The sequence below is a fragment of the Triticum aestivum genome, chromosome 6A, assembly GCF_018294505.1.
Source record: "Triticum aestivum cultivar Chinese Spring chromosome 6A, IWGSC CS RefSeq v2.1, whole genome shotgun sequence".
NCBI classification, from domain to species: Eukaryota; Viridiplantae; Streptophyta; class Magnoliopsida; order Poales; family Poaceae; genus Triticum; species Triticum aestivum.
In genome coordinates, this window is record NC_057809.1 from 33,040,746 (window position 1) to 33,061,260 (window position 20,515).

Here is a 20,515-nt window from a genome sequence, read left to right on the forward strand (position 1 = left end):
GCGAGCTTGGATCGCCTTTCCGGGCGGGGAGGCTCGGTCTCCTCCTCCTCTTCGCTGGAGAAGACGTCATCGCCTCCCTCTCCTTCACCATCTGACTCCCACTCGCCCTGGTCATCCCCGCTCTCGCCTCCGCTCCCTTCTCCTTCTTCAGTCGACCCCTGTGCCCCATTGGGCATCGAATACATCTCAGTGGTCGCCTGAAAGACAGCAGACAAAACGAAAGGTCAGTCGACCCGCTCGAAAGAAGACCAATGCAGAAAACGAAGATTTCAGTCGGAAACATAAAAACGCACCTGGTCGACCTCGTACGAGCTGTCGAGTGGAATGACCCTCCTAGCTCCTCAGGGGTTGTCCTTGTTCCCTGTGATGCTTGACAGCCACCCCTCCAACATCTCGTCGGTGACCTCCTCCGGGTGAATCCGAGTGGTGTCCTCGAGGCCAGAGTACAGCCACATCGGGTGGTCCCGAGCCTGGAGTGGTTGGATTCGCCTCTTGAGGAAGACTTCCAGCAGATCCATCCCCGTCATGCCCTCACGGACAAGTTCAACCACTCGACCCGCCAGTATCTTGACCTGGTCCTTTTCTTCGGGCGTCACCTTCAGAGAAGCAGGCTTTTAGGCTCGGTCAAGGGTGAAGGGTGGGAGCCCAGTCGACTGCCCTGGAGTCACCTGATCCTGGCAGTAGAACCAAGTCGCCTGCCGGCCTCGAACTGACTCCGGGAAGGTAATGGAGGGAAAACAGCTTTTCCCCCTCGTCTGGATCGCCAAGCCCCCACATAGCTGGATCACTTGTGTCCTCTCATCACTCGACTTGGCCTTCTTAACCGACTGAGAGCGACAGGTGAAGATGTGCTTGAAAAGCCCCCAGTGTGGGCGGCACCCCAGGAACGCCTCACACATAGAAATAAAGGCGGCGAGATAGACTATGGAGTTCGGAGTAAAGTGATGGAGCTGCGCTCTGAAGAAGTTCAAGAAGTTGCGGAAGAAAGAGTGGGGCGGCAGAGAAAACCCTCGGTCAATATGAGTCGCCAGGAGCATGCACTCACCGTCGCGAGGTTGGGGCTCGATTTCTCCCCCCGGAAGACGCGCAGCCTTGTGGGGAATGGCTCCTCCCTCGACCAGGTCATCAAGGTCCTCCTGACGAAGCACCGAGGGCATCCAGTCGCCCTGGCTCCACCCTTTGGGCAGGGCCGTCTGAGAAGAAGATCCACCGCGTGCAGACTTCTTCCCCTTCCCCGCCACCGCCGCTTTCTTCGCGCGCTCCAGAGCGGTCGTCTTGCCCTTCACCATCGTCGCCGGCGAGATCTCGAGCTGGTTTGCGGTGGCTGGGCGAGAGCGAAGGAAGTGGGGGAGGTGACGGAGAAAGAGAGAAAGAAGGGGAAGAGATGAGCACGCGCACGGTTGGAGGACTCCGAGCCAGCTACTTATAAGGGGCCGCTTTCGTGTGGCTGACAGGTAGGCCCGAGCTATCCAGTCAAATCCCGTGGCAGGCGCGCGCGCAGCACGTGGCGAAAAAGGTGGCGCCGAGATCGAGGAGCCTTCGCACTGTCGCTCCCGATTACTGCGGCCGCCCTCGTTCCGCGCGCTTCCCAAAAATCTGAATCCCACGATCTCCGCTGGCTGCAGAACAACTTGACAAAACGGAAATCCCGCGCACACCGGCACTCAATGCCTCACAGGTAAAGAAATCCATTCGACGAAAGGCCTGGAACGGATCAAGGCGACTGAAAGAGGTTAATGGCGTCATCCGTGACAGTCGACCCAGAACGAAGCACCCGTAATAACCCGAAGAATCAGTCGGAAAGGTCCCTAACCCCTTTTCTCACTCTAGCCTCGATCCGTTCGGGGGCTAATGATGAAGTCATGTACCTACGGTAGGGACACGGACCCGTCCTAAAGAGCCCTACCCTAGGACATCCCTAGAAGAAGTCACCTTTCAATCAACTTGAAGATATCCCACTCGACGGGTTGAAGACACTCGACCAAGAAGCTGTCACTCGACCAGGAAGCCAACCACTCGACTGCCAGAAGACCTCAAGTCACTCTGCAGGCAAACGGTCGGCAATTAAGTAGTCTTTATGATTATTATGACACTTTATTAGGGATGTTATCAGTAACGCCCCACCTTAAATGTACCTTAAAACCCTGCATTACTGAGGGCAGGAGAGGGCTGGCGAATTCTATATAAGCCATCCCCCTCCTCAGTATCAAGGGTTCGCACCCTTGTCAATTTACACACGCATAATACAGTCGACCGCCTCCGGGCACCGAGACGTAGGGCTGTTACATCCTCTGAGAAGGGCCTGAACTCGTAAACCTTGCGTGCTTACAACTTCCCAATAGCTAAGGTCTAGCCTCCTCATACACACCCCCCTACCTCACTGTCAGACTTAGAACCACGACACCCAGCGCTCGCCTAAGTACAGGACTCGACCCAATCCGCAAGAAGTTATGCCACAAATACAAAGGGTATTCCGAGTGAAGATCAAGTTCCACTCAACAGATCAAACCGCGAAGATATTCAACAAAAATCAAGTTCGGATAAAGCCTAAAAGATCCCAGACCTCAGATCAAAGTACTCGAGCCCTCGGCTCGGTAGAGTTTAACGGTTACAAATCCACTCGGCATTCCGAGGAAAATTTAAGGAAAAGCATAAAAGTTTTTCATTCCTCAGGCGGAGGACTGGCAGGGGCCACGAACTCATCCAAGTCGATCCCGTCTACAATACGGGTGGCAGCAGCAATGAAGGTCTCCATGAAGTCTTGAAAGCTGTGCCTCTTGGTATTGGCAACTTGGATGGCGGCCAGCTTCTCTTCTTGCGCCTCCTTGCAATGGACGCGGACTAGAGACAGAGCCACATCAGCGCCGCACCGAGCAGAAGACTTCTTCCACTCCTGCACTCGGTCAGGGATCCCGTTAAGTCGAGCCATCAGAGACCCGAGATCGTTCTGGAGCATAGACTCTGGCCAAAGTGTCGGGTCGATCCGCGACATGGCAACCTTCAGCCGAGCCAAGTAATCCACGACACTGTCAATGCGAGATTCCAGTCGGAGCAGGTTCATGGCAGCTTCATCATTCACCGGAGAGTTGATTGGATCCAAACCTGTTTCAATCTGCCCAGTCTCCTCCTCAAAGCTCGGCAAAGCTTTGCATACACGATCCAAGGACAAGTCAATTTTCATAGACTAAGTCGACACAAAAAGAAAACCAGTCGGAATTGAATGTGCACCTTCAAGCTTGATGTACAACTTCTTGGCGAGGCTCCTCAAGTAGCTCTCCAGGTCGTCCCTCCTGCGAGTGACGCCTTCCATCTTCTCATTCAGGGCGAGGTTCTCCTTCTTCCAGCGCGTGCACTCCCTGTTGGCCTCATCCAGAGCAGTCTTTAGCCTGGTGTTCTCTTCTTCTAATTGGCCGACCGAAGCCAGCTTCTGTGTGGCCAGAGCGGCCTTGTCATCAGCCTCCTTACGGGCAGCAGCCAAGTCCTGATCCTTCTTCGCCAAAGCTTCGCTCAGTTCTCCTACAAAAGAAATGATGATTGGTTCGGGAACAGCAGAAGGGTACTCAAGCCTAAAGACAAAACCAGTCGACAAAGTCATCTTACCAGTAGCGCCGTCTCTGACCCTCTGCAGCTCTGTTCTGGCCAGCTCCAGATCAAGGCTCAGCTGAATCCGGTGCTTCTCCAACTCAGTATAGCGAGATGCAAGTTCGCAAGATTTCTGTAAAAATCAGTCGACAGACGTCCAAGATAAGTTGCTTCCGAGCAACCAAGAGAAAAAGATGACGTTTCTAAGACCACAGCCGAATCAAAAACATTCGACTATAGTCTCGGGGACTACACCCAGTGGGTGCACTCAGCGTGCCCCCACTGTAAAAAAAATACGACTGCCCGCAGTCGACCCGATACAGTACCACTCGACCTGGACCGATCAAACCGAGTGAAGAAATACACATACAGCAACACAATGTAAAGACTACAGTCGACTGCCAGCAGTCCACCGTAGTCTCGGGGACTACACCCAGTGGGTGCACTTAGCGTGCCCCCACTCGTCCATGAATTGGCAAACACACCCAGTGGGTGTACAGATACAGACACAAAAGATCTTCAAAAAAAAGAGAGACTCTTCAAACAGCATACCAAAACAGATCAAGTGACGAGCCGACTGACCTGGACGTTGCTCTGAAGAGCCGAACTCGCGTCATAGGCTGCTTGGCTGGCATCCCGAGCCATCTTCACTTGCTCCATCATGACCCCCGCCTGGCGTATAGCCTCCTTTGCAGCAGCCGCTTGGTCCTCAGGGACGGGGTACGCAGCAAAAATCGAAGATGGATCCGCAGTCGACGCTGAAGGCCGTACACTCGACAGAGGGTTGGCGAAAGTCACGGAAGCCCGAGTGGTGTCGCCACCATCCCGAGCCATGGTCTCAGATGCCGGAGTAGGCTGGGGAGTCCTGTCAGCCGACGACCTCTTGTTCCTCCTCATCCTCAACGGTTCGATGTCGTCGTCATCCGGGAGGTCGATAACATGAGGAGGGGCTGCAAGGGAAACATTCAATCGACCGGAATTGCAAGAAATGACCAGTCGACTCAAAAACAGAACGTCAGTAATCGTACCTGGGTTGGAGGTAACAGCATCCCCCATCTCTTGATCATCGTCCTTGGCAGAGACCTCAGAAGTAGCAGCGCTGCAAATCTCGAAAAGTCAGTCGGTTGGCTCAATGAATCGACCAAGGATCCGTCCACGGTCGACGAAGGAAAACAAGCTTTATTACCCGGAAATAGTAGGGACAGCTATCTTGATCTTGGGCAGAGCCTTGGGCGGCTTGGACAGTGTCGTGCGTGGGTGCTTGGGAACCTTCCCAGTCGGCGTTGGAGAAGAGGTCCGAGGGCATTTTGACGACGGTCCAACGGAAGCAGTCGCCTTACCGCGTTCCTGCGCCTGGTCGTGTGCGAGCTTGGATCGCCTCTCCAGGCGGGGATGTTCAACCTCCTCCTCCTCCTCGCTGGAGAAAATGTCGTCGCCTTCCTCTCCTTCACCATCAGACTCCCACTCACCTTGGTCATCCCCGCTCTCGCCTCCGCTCGCCTCCCCTTCCTCAGTCGACCCCTATGCCCCATTGGGCGTCGAGTACATCTCGGTGGTCACCTGGAAAACAGCAGACAAAGATGAAGTCAATCGACCTACTCGAACAAGACCAACGCAGAAAACAAGATTTCAGTCGGGAGCATAAAGACATACCTGGTCCACTTCGTACGAATTGTCGAGCGGAATGACCCTCCTGGCTCCTCGGGGGTTGTCCTTGTTCCCCGTGATGCTCGACAGCCACCCCTCCAGCATCTCGTCGGTGACCTCCTCCGGGTGGATCCGAGTGGTGTCCTCGAGGCCTGAGTACAGCCACATCGGGTGGTCACGAGCCTGGAGCGGTTGGATTCGCCTCTTGAGGAAGACTCCCAGCAGATCCATTCCAGTCACACCCTCACGGACAAGCTCGACCACTCAACCCTCCAGCACCTTAACTTGGGACTTTTCCTCCGGTGTCACCTTTAGAGAAGCAGGTTTTTGGGCTCGGTCGAGAGAGAAAGACGGGAGACCAGTCAACTGTCCTGGGGTCGCCTGGTCCTGGCAATAGAACCAAGTTGCCTGCCAACCTCGGACCGACTCCGGGAAAGTGATGGACGGAAAACAGCTCTTTCCCCTCGTTTGGATCGCCAAGCCCCCGCACAACTGGATCACTTGCGTCCTCTCGTCACTCAACTTGGCCTTCTTGACCGACTGAGAGCGACAAGTAAAGATGTGCTTGAAAAGCCCCCAATGTGGGCGGCAACCCAAGAACGCCTCACACATGGAAATGAAAGCAGCAAGGTAGACAATGGAATTTGGAGTAAAGTGATGAAGCTGCGCTCCGAAGAAGTTCAAGAAACTCCGGAAGAAAGGATGGGGTGGCAGAGAAAACCCTCGGTTGATGTGAGTGGCCAGGAGCACGCACTCACTGTCACGGGGTTGGGGTTCGATCTCTCCCCCCGGAAGACGCGCAGCTTTGTGGGGAATGGCTCCCCCCTCGACCATGTCGTCGAGATCCTCTTGCCGGAGCACCGACGGCATCCAGTCGCCCTGGATCCAACCTTTGGGCAGGGCGGTCCTGGAAGAAGATCCGCCACGCGCAGACCTCTTCCCTTTCCCCGCCGCCGCCGCCTTCTTCGCGCGCTCCAGAGCAGTCGTCTTGCCCTTCACCATCATCGCCGGCGAAATCTCGAACGGTTTTGCGGCGCTGGGGCGAGAGCGGAGGTGGTGGAAGAAGTTGCGAAGGGAGAGAGGAAGGAGAAAGAAGGAGAAGTGCGCGCACTGATGGGAAACTCCGAGCCAGGCAACTTATAAGGGGCTGCTCCCGAGTGGCTGACCGGTAGGCCCAGGCTATCCAGTCAAATCCCGCAGCAGGCGCGCGCACAGTACATGGCGAAAAAGGCGACGCGAGAATCGAGGAGCCTCTGCGCTATCACTTCCGATTACTGCAGCCGCTCCCGTCCCGCGCGCTTCCCAAAAATCCGAATCCCATGATATCCGCTGGCTACGGAACAACTTGTCAAAACAGAAAACCCCACGCACACCGGCGCTCGATATGTCACAGGTAAAGAAATCCACTCGACGAAAGGCCTGGAATGGTTCAAGGTGACTGAAAGAGGTTGATGACGTCGTCCGTGACGGTCGACCCAGAACGAGGCACTCATATGGTCCAAAGAACCAGTCGGAAAGATCACCAACTCTTTTTCACTCCAACCTCGATCCATTCGGGGGCTAATGATGAAGCTATGTACCTAGGGTAGGGGCACGGACCTGTCCTAAAGAGCCCCACCCGAGGACATCCCTAGAAGAAGTCACCTTTCAATCGACTTGAAGGTATCCCACTCGACGGATTCAAGACACTCGACCAAGAAGCTACCACTCGACCATGAAGCCCACCACTCGACTGCCAGAAGACCTGATGTCACTCCGCAGGCAAACGGTCGGCTATTATGTAGTCTTCATGGTCATTATAGCACTTTATTAGGGGCGTTACCAGTAACGCCCCACCTTAAATGTACCTAAAACCCTGCATTACTGAGGGCAGGAGGGGGCCGGCGAACTCTATATAAGCCACCCCCACCTCAGTATGAGGGGTTCGCACCCTTGTTATCTTTATACGCATAATCCAATCGACCGCCTCCGGGCACCGAGACGTAGGGCTGTTACTTCCTCCGAGAAGGGTCTGAACTCGTAAGCCTTGCGTGCTTACAACTCCCCAATAGCTAAGATCTAGCCTCTCCATACACACCCCCATACTTTACTGTCAGAATTAGAACCACGACATTACTCCTACATCCTATATTTTTTGTGCATTTCTTGTGTTGCAAGCCCCGCGCTGCATATGTCAGCTAGTAGAAAAAGGACCTAATGTGAGACACATTAGTCCCAGTTTGATTTGGCACGGTACTAATGGTACCATTAGTACCGGTTCGAACGGCTATACATCAATGCTGGTTCGTGTTAAATCTTTAGTACCGGTTCGTGCCACGAACCGGTACTAAAACGGTGGTGGCAGGCTGACGTCAGACCGGGGCCCCAAGATCACTTTTAGTACCGGTTCGTGGCACATCGGCCTCTTGACGTGTGATCGTTCGGGGCTATCAGCTAAACCCCGGAGACGAAGTGAAGGCGACCTTCGACCAGCAGACCCCGGATCAAGCCCTAGTGTGCTCACCTTTTTTTTCTTTGAGGGGTTAGTGTGCGCACCTGGATAAGAGCAACTCTCACTACAAGAAATATGTCAACTTGTGACCTTGACTATTGGTCACTGAAAGGTCACAAATTTCCATTTACGACCTTTTTGTGACCAAAAACAGAAGGTCAAAAGCTGGCAGTCGTAAACTGACTATAGCGACCTTCTCTGTGAGAAGGTCGTAGACGTTTATGACCAAAATATATCTACTGTGGCGTTTTGGTCACTAGCAACCTCCCCAGGCCACGTAGGCATCCAGCGTGGCAAGCTGATGTGGCACAAGATTCAGCCCGGTCCAATTCGGTTTTCTACATGGGCCGAGCCCATTAATTCAGCCTTTTAGGAATTTTTTTTCCTTGTTAATTCTGGTCGGCTTCATGGGCCAAGCCCAACGTTGTAGCCTTTTTTATTGTTGGCCCGTGGCCTTTTATTATTTATTGCTTTTCTATTTTCAGCCATTATATATTCAAGTTGGTCCCACTAGTCAGATGGGTCCCACTTGTCATGATCATCTCTCAAATTGGTCCCACATATCAGAAATGTACAAATTTGACAGATTATTTTCATAAGTGGACCCATTGGTCAAGTTTCCATTTCACAAGTTTTCAGATCACATACATAATAAAAAGAACACATAAATTTCATCAAATATACCACGAAATAAATCTATTACAATCTTTACAACACATATATGCTAACAATATGCTACTCTTCACTAAGTAGAACTTGACGGCTTCACACTTCACGGCTTCACACTTGCTTCACACTTCACACTTGAGCATCTGTAAAAGAGGAACAACCACAAATTCAAATCTCAATTGCAGTATAGGCCATATGCAGAAGCAGTTCAAAGTTGAAACAACATCAATTAAACACACGCGCACAGAAACATAGGAGTCAAAATGCAGTATAGGACCAGGACAAGGAAACTCCTGTTATCAAATCAACACACAGCTTGTAGCAAAACAGCAACAGAATACATTATAACGAGAGCATCATGCTGGAAAGAAACATCACAGAAACATGTGGATATCTCATGTGAGCATCATGCTATGGTTTTATTAAACAATGATACAGCAACAGAATACAATATCTTCAATGCAAATTATGGTACTTGTAGCAAAACAGTTTGAAACAACAACTACACAATACATTATAACGAGAGTAAGCTTGAATCAAACATTGACAGATTGCTGCTAGTGCATACTACTATGATTCACACTAGAGCAAATTTTCAGAAGAACATATAATGAAAACTGTGCAAATGCTCAAGAACTGATACTTGCTGTACCAGGAATAGGTACTTGCATACTGAAGTTTTCAGAAGAACAAATAACTGAAGCGATTATTCATGAACATGCGTATTAAAGGAACAAGAACAGAAAATTTTCAATAGCACTTGTCATTGGAATTCAAAAGAATTTATCACACAAATTCAGAACTGGAGGTGAGTGCTGAGGCAGCAACGGAATAATGACCTCCTGCCAGCTCTCAAGTGGAAGATGGTCCATAGACAAGCAAAGTGCCAAGATTCTGGAAGAACAAAAAGATCAGTATAATTAATTAGATTATGCTGCTAAGTGCCAAGTCTCAAGGAGGCCACCACATGCACTAGTAGAAAACGGATCATTAGTACCGGTTATGGAACCGGCACTAAAATTTCGGCACTAAAGCCCCCCCCCTTTAGTACCGGTTCGGCATGAACCGGCGCTAAAGTGCCACCACGTGGCGTGAGCTCGCGCCCTGGTACGGGGGACCTTTAGTACCGGTTGGTGTTACCAACCGGTACTAAAGGTTTTTTTTTTGAATTTTTTTTTGAAAATTTTGGAAAAAAAATTTGATTTTTTTTATTTTTAATTTTTCTGAATTATTTGATGATTTAGTCTCTAATCACCTCTCTTAACTGCTCAAGTGTGGATCACTCATTCCAAATCATCTAACTTCCCGACCGGTCACCCATCCCTCTCACTACTCCAGCCCGAGCATGCTTAACTTTCAGGTTCTATTCTCCTTCGTTTCCGAGTCTGCACTTGTTGTTTTCCTGACAATAGTAAGATGTCAATCCTATTAACCCTCAGGAGTTTAGCTTGAGCATGAAGTCACACATTTCACCGTTTGAGTTTGAAACTATTATTCTAAAAAAAACAATAATTATTTAGTAACGCTAATATTTCTTGAATAAGTTTGACCATTGTTTGACCACAGTTTGACCAGATTTGACCAAAATTGAAATAACTAAAATAATTATTTAGTAACACTAATATTCTAGAATAACTAGTTTGACCATTGTTTGACGTTTGAATATTTTTCAATTTTTTCCACTCTAGATCTTAAAAGCCCTGTAAATTTTTTTCTATTAGGTTTTTGAGGATTTTGCAAATGTTTAACGGGGTTCCCCCTTTAAATTTGGATGCAACTTTTCGAGTAGATGATTTTTCATATAAAAAACTTTTTCATCTGAGTTAGTATGCAAAAGTTATGCCCATAGTTACAAATTTCAAAGAGATTTTGCAAATAAAGTCAAAATTCACATTTGCAAATTTTCCCAACAACTAGACCACATATCACATGGGAAACTTATTTTCTTTTATTTTTTTGACATTTCCATCATTTTTGTTTATTTTTTTAAAACTGAAAAGGTGATCCACAGGGGGAGGGGGGTAGAGTTTGAAAATTGCCCTATATTGCCGGTTTGTGTCTCCAACCGGTACTATAGGTCAGACCCCGTTAGACCTTCAGTACCGGTTCATGGCACGAACCGGTACTAAAGGTTAGACCTTTACTACCGGTTCGTGCCATGAACCGGTACTAAAGGTGATCGTGGGGCCCCGGCCTGACGCCAGCCTGCCACCACCCATTTAGTACCGGTTCGTGCCACGAACCGGTACTAAAGGTTCAACACGAACCGTCATTAATGCAAATCCGTTCGAACCGGCACTAATGGTACCATTAGTACCGGCTCAAATACAAACCGGCACTAATGTGCTTCATGTTTGACCCTTTTTCTACTAGTGACGGGAGCAGTCCTGAGAAAGAACAAAAAAATTATCAGTAACATGGTTTGGTTTACTATGCCAACCAAGTATCTCATATAACTGAGTATACTTCTATGGAAACTAAGCTCTTGTTTGACAAGTCCCAACACCTGCTATGCTAGAAAATCAAGGAATTTGTGCAAACGCCACATAGCGCTGTTGCAACTTCTTACTACCATATTTAAAATCCAATGAGTTATTAATCAAAACTAAACCATTTCATCACAGAAAAGTGGAAACATTAATTAAAGTAGCCTGTGTGGTTATTATACAAATTACAGTCACCTACTTCATTAAGGAAATTACCGTTCTGCTCTGAATAGTATGCGCTTTAGAATTCCTATTTCCAAATATCTCTAGCAGACCCCGCATCCTCCTGGCCCGTAAAATGTGTTTGCAGTTCATGCAAAAACGCCTTTGCGGGCTGGCGCGGACGGCCGTAGTTGCAGACCCCGCATAATGGACCCGTAAAAAGGATATTCTCGAAATATGTTTTTTACGGGTCGGCTTTGCGGCTGATCTGGCACAGCTCCTTCCGGCTTGCAAAACTTAAATTTACAACTTAATTTGATCTAGCATAATGCATTTCTTTGCTTTTGCAACAACATTGGATACAAAAGACATCACCAGATCTTTGCTAGAATAGCGAGACCAAAGAAAATAAGAACCACAGGTATGCATTTGAGAAGATTTCCAACTTCCATAACTGCTCCCACAAGTTGGACTAATATCTTCTCCATGCATTCATTGTTTATCTGCGGATTCTTGAATTTGCATTCTTCTTTCTTCATCTTTGGTTCGAAAGAAGTAGATGTTACTGTAACACCCCGGATGTAATTTACCATATATGTATCCCAACTCTTGTCGTTTCCGACGCTAAGTTATTTTATTTTCTCGGGTTCGGGTTTTTGTCTCCGTGTGTTGTTGCCGTTGTCATGCATCTCATATCATGTCATCATGTGCATTGCATTTGCATACGTGTTCGTCTCATGCATCCGAGCATTTTCCCCGTTGTCCGTTTTGCATTCCGGCGCTCCTATCTCCTCCGGTGGCCCTTTCTACCTCTTTTCATGTGTGGGGGTTAAACATTTGCAGATTGGACCGAGACTTGCCAAGCGGCCTTGGTTTACTACCGGTAGACCGCCTGTCAAGTTTCGTACCACTTGGACTTCGTTTGATACTTCAATGGTTAACCGAGGAACCGAGAAGGCCTCGTGTGTGTTGTAGCCCAACACCCTTCCAATTTGGCCCAAAACCCACCTAAACCCTCTCCATCATCTCGGTCGTTCGCTCACGATCGCGTGGCCGAAAACCGCACCTCATTTGGACTCTTCTAGCTCCTCCTATGTATAAATAGACATCTCCCCCGAAAATCCTGGATCCAATCCAACCCCAAACCCTAGCCCCGCTCCATCCGCATGCCGCACACGTCCGGTCCGCGCCGGATGTCTTGCGCCGCCGCCCCGCAACCACCGGCGAGCCGCCACGTAGCACCGTACCCCGCCGCTGCCGCTCCGGCCTGGGAGGCCCAAGTCGGGCCCCCGCGAGCACGTCGTCCGCCGCAGCCGTTCCACGCCCGCGCCGCACGAGTGCTCTCACTCCGCCGCCTTCGGCTCCGGCGCCGGCCCGCTCCGCGACCGCGCCGGCGAGCGCCGCCCTCGCCGGACCTTGCCTCCTCGCCGCCCCGCCACGCCAACCTCGCCGCCGGAGCTCCCGCGCCACGCCAGCGCCGCCCCGGCCTCTCCTCCCCTCAGTTTTTCTTCCTCCGGCGAGCTCCACGCCAAGTCCGGCGACACTCCGGCGAACCTCGGCGACCGTGCAGCTACAGTGATCTGGATCTGGATCTAGATCCCGAAGGTTTGACTTTCCCCTAAACCCTAATTTTTCTTGCAACTTCATCATGCCATAACTCTACATCCGTAGCTCCGTTTTGCACGTGTAGCATATCAAAATGTTCGCCTCGGAGAGTACATCATTTCATCTCATTGCATCATTTTGTTTTGAGCTCATCTTGATGCCCGAAATGCTGTTGGAAGAGGGCTATTTGGTATAATTGTTAGATCTGCTGCATCAAATAGCTATTTGCCATTTTTGCCATGATTAATGTGTGCATGATATGCTCCTGAGTTCTACATGAGTTTTGTTATATGCCATGCCATATTTACAGAGGTGCTTACCATGTATTTTTGTGATATGTGTGGTGACTAGCACAAGCTTGCAAAATAGTGCATTCGTTAATGCTGATTTCAGGGACTTACGATTTCACTAAGTCCTTGATCTGTTTTTATCAATATGCCATATGTTCATGTTGTTTCCTAGTGATCTGTGCCTCTTTTGAGGATGATCAGTAAGGATGTTTTGTTAACATTGTGGTGCTCTATCCATCCATGTCTTTGTTTGCAATTATGGAGCACCCTAGCTTGAGTCAATCGAGCTCTACTTTTGCTATTTCGTGAATCCTGGCAGATTGTTGACTTGTTAGCGATTTTGCCGAGGATGTTTTTATTGATCCGTGCATGCTATGTTGTTGTTCTTGCCATGTATAGCTTCTATGATATGTTTTCTTGATGGGTGTATGCTTAGTTTGTCATGCCTTGCTCTATAGTGAGTGCATCGAGCTCGTAAATATGCCTACTCGCTAACAGATTTGCATGCTCCAGTTTTTCACTAAGTGTGTAATCTGATTATGTTTTTGCCATGTTCACATGCTTGCAATTGTATGTTCCGATCCCTTTTTGCTCAAGGTCACTAAGGGACTTTTGTTAAGTGCTTTGAGTAGCTTCATGTCATGCCTTACTTTGCCATGTTAAGTTCCTGTAGGTTATAGTTTTCATGCTCCAAAGTGTGCTACCTGATGTTAAATTCCAGACTTGTGCTAATTTCACTAAGTCTGAAACATGTTTACCATTTGCATTTTTGCCATGCTTGTTTGAACCGGTTAATGGATGAATTGGCCGTAGCTCAGTGTTCATCTTTTGTCAAGTATCATGAGTGGATCCCTGCCATGTATTTTGTTGTCTTGTTTGAGTGCTATAGCATAATTATCTTGATGCATTTAGATGACTATTTGTTGTTGATCGCAGACCGGTGCCATATTTGTTTTGCTTGCCATTTCCAAACCATGCATCCGATTCCGGTGATCTTTATATCGATTTCAACCGAAATCACCTCACCTTTCCAGTGGCACTCTTGGATTTCCAAGTTGAGGCCAGGTTCAATCATTCCTTGTCAAATCTTGCATATGCATCACATATCGCATCCCGCATAGCATACCATGTTTGCATCATGTTGTTCGAGCTTTGCACGTGGTTGATTGTGTTCCTTTTGCTTGTTTGTCTTGTTTGGGTAGAGCCGGGAGACGAGTTCTCTAACGAGGAGCCCGTTGAGTTTGCTTTCGAGGATCAAGTCAACTCTGACAACTTTGTAGGCAAGATGATCATACCCTCGAAATCACTTCTATCTTTGCTTGCTAGATGCTCGCTCTTTCGCTATGCCTATGCTACGATGCCTACCACTTGCTTATCATGCCTCCCAAATTGCCATGTCAAACCTCTAACCCACCACGTCCTAGCGAACCGTTGATTGGCTATGTTACCGCTTTGCTCAGCCCCTCTTATAGCGTTGCTAGTTGCAGGTGAAGATTGGAGATCGTTCCTTGTTGGAACATTTGTTTATTGTTGGGATATCACCATATTTATCTTGTTATCTTAATGCATCTATATACTTGGTAAAGGGTGGAAGGCTCGGCCTTTTGTCTAGTGTTTTGTTCCACTCTTGCCGCCCTAGTTTCCGTCATATCGGTGTTATGTGTCCGGATTTTGCGTTCCTTACGCGGTTGGGTTATAATGGGAACCCCTTGACAGTTCGCCTTGAATAAAACTCTTCCAGCAATGCCCAACTTTGGTTTTACCATTTGCCACCTAGCCTTTTTCCCTTGGGTTTCGCGGACTCAAGGGTCATCTTTATTTTAACCCCCCTCGGGCCAGTGCTTCTCTAAGTGTTGGTCCAACCGAGCGATGTCCGGGGCTACCAGGGGCAACTCTGGGCTGGCCTACCCGACGTCTTGCTCATCCGGTGTGCCCTGAGAACGAGATATGTGCAGCTCCTATCGGGATTTGTCGGCACATCTGGGTGCTGTTGCTGGTTTAGTTTTACCCTTGTCGAGGATGTCTTGTAGAACCGGGATGCCGAGTATGATCGGAATGTCCCGGGAGAAGGAATATCCTTCGTTGACTGTGAGAGGTTGTGATGGGCTAAGTTGGGACTCCCCTGCAGGGATTTGAACTTTCGAAAGCCGTGCCCGCGGTTATGGGCAGATGGGAATTTGTTAATGTCGGGTTGTAGATAACATGGACCTTAACTTAATCAAAATGAATCAACTGTGTGTGTAACCGTGATGGTCTCTTCTCGGCGGAGTCCGGGAAGTGAACACGGTGTTGGAGTAATGTTTGTCATAGGTTGTTCTATAGTTCTTCGTTTGTGCTTTGCCTTCTCTTCTCGCTCTCTTTTGCGAACAGGTTAGCCACCATATATGCTAGTCGCTTGCTGTAGCTCCACATATTACCTTGCCTTACCTATAAGCTTAAATAGTCTTGATCGCGAGGGTGCGAGATTGCTGAGTCCCCGTGGCTCACAGTTTACTTCCAAAACCAGATGCAGGGACCGATGATTCCGTTCCAGATGATGTGCTTGAGCTCAAGTGGGAGTTCGACGAAGACTCACGCCGTTACTATGTGTCTTTCCCTGATGATCAGTAGTGGTGCCTAGTTGGGGCGATCGGGACCGTGTCGCATGTTGGGGTTGATTTTTTATTTTGGTACCGTAGTCGGACCATGAGTGTATTGGATGATTGTAATGTTATTTATGTATTTGTGTGACGTGGCGAGTGTAAGCCAACTATGTACTTTTCCCCTATTATCTATTTACATGGGTTGTTGTGAAGATTACCTTACTTGCGACATTGCTTTCAATGCGGTTATGCCTCTAAGTTGTGCTTCAACACGTAGGAGATATAGCCGCATCAAGGGCGTTACAAGTTGGTAATCAGAGCCTTCCCCGACCTTAGCAGCCCCCCTGCTTGATCGAATTAGCTGACGTTGTTGAGTCTAGAAAAATGTTTTGAGTCATTTAGGAATTATATATCGGAGAGTTTAGGAATTCTTTTTACTCCCCAGTCCCTTCATCGCTCTGGTAAGGCATCCTGACGTAGAGTTTTGACTCTTCTCTTCTCAAATTTCACTAAAAAAATTTAGGATCACGCGGGTATCTTGGAATCGTTCCGATCGATTTGTGACGAGAACATTGTTCTTGGTGCCTCCTGTCATTTAGGGGTTGTGGCAGTGTCCCGGGGAGTTGAGCTCCGAGGTGTTGTCGTCACAATTTTATCGTTGCAGTTCTAGAATACCTGAGTTTAGTTCGCCGACATCGAAAATCTCTTTTATGCAGTTGTTGGTGAGATAACCTCGACGCCACCCAGTACTGGGGCGGGAGTTCGGGAGTATTGCCATAACTTGTATAACGGATGCTTTTCGAAGGTTGAGGTAGACGATTTCTGAAGTTTTTCTTGGTTATGTGTTGAAGGATGGATACAGCTAGATGTAGGATTTGCTAGGTTTGGGTGAGATATTATGCTTCCTGTGTATCCCCAACACCTGATTGCATAACCGGAAAGGTTCGGGAGTTCCATAGGTGGGAATTCTAGTAGCTCTAGTTCTTCTTCCATGGATATTTGGTTTAGATTGGGTGATCTTTACCGAGTATTTGTTCTTGTTATGTACCTTGTTGGTTTATTATTCTACCTAAATTCTAAGTGGCTTCTCAATTTATGGATATGTGACCATTTCAATTGGAATGCATTCGTTCATTTTGTTCGGATGTGAAGACTATATGTTGCAATTTCAACCCATTTGATTCAGCTTCAATATTTGTCTGTCAATGTGCTAATGGATGTCAACCTCTTCAGGATGGCTCCTCCAACACGCACGACTCCGAATCCTGATCTGCCACCACCACCTCCACCTCCGGAGGCATGGCAAGCTGTGATGGCCGGTACCAATGCAAACACGCAGCTGATCATGCAACTTCTTCAAGAGCGCAACCAAGGCAACAATCAGAATCACTTTGCTACACTCAACCAGTTTCTTACTAACCAGCCAAATGTTGGGGAACGTAGTAATTTCAAAATTTTCCTACGCACACGCAAGATCATGGTGATGCACAGCAACGAGGGGGAGAGTCTGATCTACGTACCCTTGTAGATCGCAACGGAAGCGTTGACACAACATAGAGGAAGTAGTCGTACGTCTTCTTCCCGATCCGACCGATCCAAGCACCGTTACTCCGGCGCCTCCGAGTTCTTAGCACACATACAGCTCGATGACGATCCCCGGGCTCCGATCCAGCAAAGCTTCGGGAAGGAGTTCCGTCAGCACGACGGCGTGGTGACGATCTTGATGTTTCACCGATGCAGGGCTTCGCCTAAGCACTACAACGATATGATCGAGGTGGAATATGGTGGCAGGGGGCACCTCACACGGCTAAGGAACGATCTCAAAGATCAAATTGTGTGTCTTGGGGTGCCCCTGCCCCCGTATATAAAGGAGCAAGGGGAGGAGGCCGGCCGGCCAGGTGTCGCGCGCCAAGGAGGAGTCCTCCTCCTAGTAGGAGTAGGACTCCTACTAGGAGGGGGAAAGAGGTGGAGTGGGAGAAGGAAAGGGGGGGCGGCGCCCCCCTCTCCTAGTCCAATTCGGACTAGGGAGGAGGTGGCGCGCGGCCCACCTCTGGCAGCCCTTCTCTCTCTCCACTAAAGACCATATGGCCCATTACTTCTCCCGGTACGGTTCCGGTAACCCTCCGGCTCTCCGGTTTTCTCCGAAATCACCCGGAACACTTACGGTGTCCGAATATAGTCATCCAATATATCAATCTTTATGTCTCGACCATTTCGAGACTCCTCGTCATGTTCGTGATCACATCCAGGGCTCTGAAATAACTTCGGTACATCAAAATGCATAAACTCATAACAACTGTCATCGTAACGTTAAGCGTGCGGACCCTACGGTTCGAGAACAATGTAGACATGACTGAGACACATCTCCAATCAGTAACCAATAGCGTGACCTGGATGCCCATATTGGCTCCTACATATTCTACGAAGATCTTTATCGGTCAGACCGCATAACAACATACGTTGTTCCCTTTGTCATCGGTATGTTACTTGCCCGAGATTCGATCGTCGGTATCCAATACCTAGTTCAATCTCGTTACTGGCAAGTCTCTTTACTCGTTCCGTAATACATCATCCCGCAACTAACTCATTAGTTGCAATGCTTGCAAGGCTTAAGTGATGTGTATTACCGAGAGGGCCCAGAGATACCTCTCCGACAATCGGAGTGACAAATCCTAATCTCGAAATACGCCAACCCAACATCTACCTTTGGAGACACCTGTAATGGTCCTTTATAATCACCCAGTTACGTTGTGACGTTTGGTAGCACCCAAAGTGTTCCTCCGGTAAACGGGAGTTGCATAATCTCATAGTCATAGGAACATGTATAAGTCATGAAGAAAGCAATAGCAACATACTAAACGATCGGGTGCTAAGCTAATGAAATGGGCCATGTCAATCAGATCATTCAACTAATGATGTGACCTCGTTAATCAAATAACAACACTTTGTTCATGGTTAGGAAACATAACCATCTTTGATTAACGAGCTAGTCAAGTAGAGGCATACTAGTGACACTAAGTTTGTCTATGTATTCACACATGTATTATGTTTCCGGTTAATACAATTCTAGCATGAATAATAAACATTTATCATGATATAAGGAAATAAATAATAACTTCATTATTGCCTCTAGGGCATATTTCCTTCAGTCTCCCACTTGCACTAGAGTCAATAATCTACATTACACAGTAATGATTCTAACACCCATGGAGTCTTGGTGATGATCATGTTTTGCTCGTGGAAGAGGCTTAGTCAACGGGTCTGCAACATTCAGATCTATATGTATCTTGCAAATCTCTATGTCTCCCACCTGGACTAGATCCCGGATGGAATTGAAGCGTCTCTTGATGTGCTTGGTCCTCTTGTGAAATCTGGATTCCTTTGCCAAGGAAATTGCACCAGTATTGTCACAAAAGATTTTCATTGGACCCGATGCACTAGGTATGACACCTAGATCGGATATGAACTCCTTCATCCAGACTCCTTCGTTCGCTGCTTCCGAAGCAGCTATGTATTCCGCTTCACATGTAGATCCCGCTATGACGCTTTGTTTAGAACTGCACCAACTGACAGCTCCACCGTTTAAAGTAAACACGTATCCGGTTTGCAATTTAGAATCATCTGGATCAATGTCAAAGCTTGCATCAACGTAACCTCTTACGGTGAGCTCTTTGTCACCTCCATATATGAGAAACATATCCTTAGTCCTTTTCAGGTATTTCAGGATGTTCTTGACCGCTGTCCAGTGATCCACTCCTGGATTACTTTGGTACCTCCCTGCTAAACTTATAGCAAGGCACACATCAGGTCTGGTACACAACATTGCATACATGATAGAGCCTATGGCTGAAGCATAGGGAACATCTTTCATTTTCTCTCTATCTTCTGTAGTGGTCGGGCATTGAGTCTGACTCAACTTCTCACCTTGTAACATAGGCAAGAACCCTTTCTTTGCTTGATCCATTTTGAACTTCTTCAAAATCTTGTCAAGGTATGTGCTTTGTGAAAGTCCAATTAAGCGTCTTGATCTATCTCTATAGATCTTTATGCCTAATATGTAAGCAGCTTCCCCGAGGTCTTTCATCGAAAAACTCTTATTCAACTATCCCTTTATGCTATCCAGAAATTCTATATCATTTCCAATCAGTAATATGTCATCCACATATAATATCAGAAATGCTACAGAGCTCCCACTCACTTTCTTGTCAATACAGGCTTCTCTGAAAGTCTGTATAAAACCAAATGCTTTGATCACACTATCAAAGCGTTTATTCCAACTCCGAGAGGCTTGCACCAGTCCATAAATGGATCGCTGGAGCTTGCACACTCTGTTAGCTCCCTTTGGATCGACAAAACCTTCCGGTTGCATCATATACAACTCTTCTTCCAGAAATCCATTCAGGAATGCAGTTTTGACATCCATCTGCCAAATTTCATAATCATAAAATGCGGCAATTGCTAACATGATTCTGACAGACTTAAGCATCGCTACGGGTGAGAAGGTCTCATCGTAGTCAACCCCGTAACTTGTCGAAAACCTTTTGCGACAAGTCAAGCTTTATAGACAGTAACATTACCGTCAGCGTCAGTCTTTTTCTTGAAGATCCATTTATTCTCAATTGCTTGCCGATAATCGGGCAAGTCAACCAAAGTCCATACTTTGTTCTCATACATGGATCCCATCTCAGATTTCATGGCTTCAAGCCACTTTGCGGAATCTGGGCTCACCATCGCTTCTTCATAGTTCGTAGGTTCATCATGATCTAGTAGCATGATTTCCGGAACTGGATTACCGTACCACTCTGGTGCGGATCTCACTCTGGTTGATCTACGAGGTTCAATAGTATCTTGTCCTGAAGTTTCATGATCATCATCATTAGCTTCCTCACTAATTGGTATAGGTGTCGCAGAAACAGTTTTCTATGATGTACTACTTTCCAATAAGGGAGCAGGTACAGTTACCTCGTCAAGTTCTACTTTCCTCCCACTCACTTCTTTCGA